Source organism: Astyanax mexicanus, chromosome 4 (genome assembly GCF_023375975.1).
Source record: "Astyanax mexicanus isolate ESR-SI-001 chromosome 4, AstMex3_surface, whole genome shotgun sequence".
NCBI lineage: Eukaryota > Metazoa > Chordata > Actinopteri > Characiformes > Acestrorhamphidae > Astyanax > Astyanax mexicanus.
Window position 1 is genome coordinate 25,128,673 of NC_064411.1, and position 5,258 is coordinate 25,133,930.

A 5,258-nucleotide genomic window follows, 5' to 3' on the forward strand; every position below is an offset into this window, starting at 1 on the left:
TTGACCATATCATCCCAGTCCTTTTAGACCTGCACTGCTTTGCAGTCAAAGTCAGCATAAGGACTATAAAATTGTCCTGTTAAATTATACAGACCTACACGGGCCCTACATGAGTTCTTGCGAGACCTCAACTCCTATTATAAATCACTGTGATTACTTAGATCACTAGGTGCTGGTTTCTTAGTAGTCCCCGGAATTCAGAGCTCTGCAGGAGGAAGAGCTTTCTCTTATAAAACACCTCAACTCTGGAATAACCTTCCTAAGTATGTTTGGGTCTCGGACACTATCTCAATCTTTAAGTCTAGACTAAAATTTTCCTTTAGATGAGACTGCAGATCTAAGGGTTCATGGACATAGGGAATTGTCCACTGAATGCTGTTGCTGTTTTTTACCCACTGCACTCAGTCACTCTTCAGTTTGTGGACAGTGGAGTTGGTGGATGCCAGTGTTTCAGGATGCCTCCATGTTTATGTTACTTTCTGGCTCTCTGCCTTTAGTTAGGCTGTTTTACTCAGATCTGTTGAAGTCAATAGCCACACTCTGATAATGGTTTACATTCTCATAAATCCAGTCAAAACTAATTCCATCTCTCTGCCTTTTATTTTTTACTTCTGTTTATCCTATACTCATTGCAAAATATGAGTTTCTTTATACCTTTTTAATTTAGTGAGGTAGATTGCTCACACTCTTGCAAAAGCAATTATGTTAGAACATACTTCATTACTACATTTATTGTTACATTAAAATGTTTGTTGTTTTAAAGAGTCTAATAGGGAAGGGAAGGGAAGGGAAAAGAAGGGAAGAGAGCATTGGTCAGCCTCTGAAAAGAAATCTGTGCTCATTGAGGACATAGTTTCAGCACTTAAGGGTATGTAACATAACGGAGTATGTATTATTTGTTTCTCAACAAAAATTATGTGACATCCCACAAATTCTTTAATCATATTCTTGTTTTTGCTTACTTAGAGTTACCAGATACTGTGAAAAAACTGAAGGTGGTTGTGTCAGCAGTGAAGGTTCCTCCTCTCTCACCGGCACCCGCATGCTCTACATCATCCAGTGTGATCTTCAGCCTGCTACATCAGCACCAGTTGAAATAGTAAGGGCAGAGGCAGTATGCATTGGAAATATGTTATACCTTGAGAAACCATTTTTGCCACCTGGTGTGTCAAAGTAACATTTATGTGAATGGCTGGCTGGTTTTACCAGCAGAGCACAGGCCAAAGCCTCACACTGCAATTTGTAGGGCTCTGTGTACCTTTGGGAAAAAAAGAAATACTGATAAATGCAAATAAACAAACAGTTAAATATATTAAAGGCTTATTTATTCAAATATAAAAACTCATATCAACTTAATTTTAACAAAAATGCAGTGTGCAGCTATAGTGACTAAAAAACAGCATGCAGGCTGACTAGATACATTGTGCTGTTAAAAAAGATTATAAAGAAGAAGTAAACCTGCAGCCAGGGTCCATGCTAAAACTAGAGCATTTTACCATATTAGTCCAGTTCTATCAGAACTGCACTAGTTTGCAGTCAAAGTTAGCATAGACAGATAGATAGTTCTTGTGAGACCTTATCTTCTATTATAAAACACTGCGATTACTTCGATCACAAGGTGCTGGTTTCTTAGTAGTTCCCAGAATTCCCAGAAGACACTGTTTCAATCTTTAAGTCTAGGCTTAAAACTTACTTGTTTGGTCTAGCTTTTGGTAATTAATTTTATTCCCTTTAGACAAGGCTGCAGTGTTTATGGACATAGAAATTGTGGTAAATTGAATTGTTTTTCACCCACTGCACTCAGTTACTCAGGTTCGTGGACGGTGGAGTTGGTGGATGCCGGTGTTTCAGGGTGCCTCCGTCTTTATGTTACTTTCTGGCTCTCAGCCTTTAGTTAGGCTGTTTTACTCAGATCTGCTAAAGTCTTTAGGCACACTCTGATAGTGTTTTATATTCTCTGTTTTACATAAATCCAGTCAAAACTAATTTCATCTCTCTGCCTTCCTCTGAGTTACTGACTGCCTGTCTGACCCGAAACTGATGGATGGTGGACCTTCAGGATCTCATGGCCCTCTTTGGCCAGACTAATGGAAGTTTCTGGAAGTCAGCCTTACCATCACCCACCATAGTTCCGAAGCCCATCATCCAGTTTATTCAGCTGCCTTGGACTAGATGGTCACTCCCCACTACTGATGACATTTAAGTTTACATGAACTCTAAATGCATTCATTACTCCTGTTGTTGTACACAGAATTGTACATAGAAATATGAAATTTGCCCATCTTTCACATCATGGTTTTATTTCTAAAGCTTAAACAAAATGTTAAATCAACATGTTAATCAAGTTACATTTAAAACTCACATTTTCCTGACAAATCTGCTGTGTGTTTGCAATGTGTATTTTTATGTTTTAATTCTACTTAATTCTGTTCTATTAGTCCAGTTCTATCAGAACTGCACTGGTTTGCAGTCAGAGTTCGCACAGACTATAAAATTGTCCGGTTAAAGTATACAGCCCTACGGGAGGGAGGGAGGGGGTAAAAAAGGGTATGGGAATGTTTGTGTCCTGTACGTGCCAAAATCTTTAATAAAACAGACTTTGATTTAAAAAAAGTATACAGCCCTACAGGGGCCCTACATGAGTTCTTGCGAGACCTTATCTCCTATTATAAAACACTGCGGTTATTTCAATCACAAGGTGCTTCTTTTTAATAGTTCCCAAAATTCAGAACTCTGCAGGAAAAAAAGCAAATTTGTTATGAACTTAAACACTGTCTCATTCGTTAAGTCTAGTTTTTTTACTTGCTTGTTTGGTCTAGCTTTTGGTAATTTTTTTTTTTCCAATAGATAAGGCTGCAGATCCAGGGCTTTAAGCAGATGGGGATTTTTTTGGTAAACTGAATGCTGGTGCTGTTGTTTATCCACTGCACTCAGTCACTCAGGTTTGTGGACGCTGGAGTTGGTGGATGCCGGTGTTTCAGGGTGCCTTCGTGTTTGTTACTTTCTGGCTCTCTGCCTTTAGCTAGGCTGTTTTACTCAAATCTGCTGAAGTATTTGGCCACAGTCTGATAATGATTGATATTCTCTGTTTTACATAAATCCAGTCAAATTCCATCTCTCTGCCTTACTCTGAGTTACTGACTGCCCACCTGTCTGACCAGATACCGATGTATGTTGGACCTTCAAGATCTCATGGCCCTCTTTGACCAGACTGATGGAAGTTTCTGGAAGTCAGCCTTCCCCATCACCCAACACAGTTTAGCTGCCCATCATCCAGTTTATTCACCTGCCTTGGACTAGATGGTCACTCTTCACTACTGATGGCATCAAAGTTTACATGAACTCTAAATGCATTCATTACTCCTTTTGCGATAGACATGGATATATTAGAAATATGAAATCTGCCCATATTTTACATCATGGTTTTATTTCCTTTTATTTCCTCACACAGCGTTTCACAAGCAGCACAGCAGGAGGTGAAACGCTGTGTGAGGAAAGCTAAGGACAGCTACAGGAGAAAAGTGGAGCAGAAGCTGAAGGAGAACAACATGAGGGAGGTCTGGGAAGGTGTGAAAACCATCACAGGCCACAACTCAAAGACCAGAGTTGCAGGGGGAACAATGGAGGAGGCAAACAGGTTGAACAACTTCTTCAACCGGTTTAACCAGTCCACCCCCCCCCCCCATACTCTCTACCACACTGCAGCCATCTCTCCCTGTTTCCTCAACACCTCCCCCCAGGCTTTCCAGCAGTTTCTTCCCCCCAGTCTCTCCCACCCCAACACACACTCCATCATACATCACTGCAGACCAAGTCAGGAAACAGCTGAGGAGGCTCCACCCCAGGAAAGCAGCGGGCCCAGACAAGGTGTCCCCCCGAATCCTGAAGACCTGCGCGGCAGAACTGGGTGAACCGTTACAACGGATTTTCAACCTGAGCCTGCAGCTGGGGAGAGTGCCCACCCTCTGGAAGACATCATGCTTAGTACCAGTTCCGAAAAAGAACCGGCCCAGTGAGCTGAATGACTTCCGACCGGTGGCACTCACTTCACATCTGATGAAGACGTTGGAGCGGCTCTTCCTCTGTCTACTCAGACCGCAGGTGCAGTATGCCCAGGACTATCTACAGTTTGCATACAGGGCAGGTGTTGGTGTGGAAGACGCCATCCTCTACCTGCTACACCAAGCCCACTCACACCTGGACAAGGGGAAAAGCACAGTGAGGATCCTCTTCTTGGACTTCTCGAGTGCCTTCAACACCATCCAGCCTCTTATGCTCCAGGATAAACTGGATGGGATGTGAGTGGACCCCTACCTGGTCGCCTGGATCTTCAGCTACCTCACTTATAGGCCGCAGTATGTCAGGCTGAAGGACATCACGTCTGACACTGTGATCAGCAGCACTGGAGCACCTCAGGGCACGGTGCTGGCCCCTCTCCTCTTCACCCTGTACACAGCAGACTTCTGCTACAACTCCGAGCTGTGTCACATTCAGAAGTTTGCAGATGACACAGCCATCGTGGGGTGTATCAGGGACGACAACGAGGAGGACTATAGAACTCTGGTGAGGGACTTTGCTGTTTGGTGCCACAGGAATAATCTGCAGCTCAACACCTCAAAGACCAAGGAGTTGGTTATTGACTTTGGGAGGTCCAGACCAAGGTCACGACCAGTTCTGATTGAGGGGGTTTGAGGTGGAGGCTGTGGACTCCTACAAGTACCTTAGGCTGTGGCTGGACAGCAAGCTGGACTGGACCTGTAATTCTGACCACCTGTACAGGAAGAGTCAGAGCAGGCTGTACTTCCTGAGGAGACTGCGGTCCTTCAACATCTGCAAGAAACTCATGTGGATGTTCTATCAGTCTGTAGTGGCCAGTGTCCTGTTCTACACCGTGGTGTGCTGGGGATGCAGCATATCAAAGAAGGACTCATCCAGGCTGGACAAACTGATCAGGCGTGCTGGTTCTCTGGTCGGCATGAAGCTGGACTCCTTGGTGACGGTGGCAGAGAAGAGGACTATGGACAAACTGCTGAACATCATGGACGATGCCAGTCACCCTCTGCACACCGTCATCAGCAACCAGAAGAGCCTGTTCAGTGACAGACTGCTCCTCCCCAAATGCAGGACCAACAGACTCCGAAACTCCTTTGTCCATCATGCCATCAGACTTTACAATTCCTCCCCTGGGGGAAGGAGGAGTAACAGGAGGACAGAGGATGAGGAGGAGCAGTAGCAACTCAAATGGACTAAGTGCAATA

General features: G+C 44.0%; 1 long non-coding RNA gene across 1 annotated transcript; it reads left to right on the plus strand.

Annotated features, from left to right (window-relative positions):
• The first annotated feature begins 441 nt into the window (after window positions 1-441).
• Window positions 442-2,921, plus strand: LOC111189929 (uncharacterized). Its single transcript, XR_007438892.1, has 4 exons — window positions 442-868; window positions 967-1,099; window positions 2,012-2,175; window positions 2,848-2,921. It is a non-coding gene; the product is annotated as an uncharacterized LOC111189929 (long non-coding RNA).
• Window positions 2,922-5,258: the final 2,337 nt, after the last annotated feature.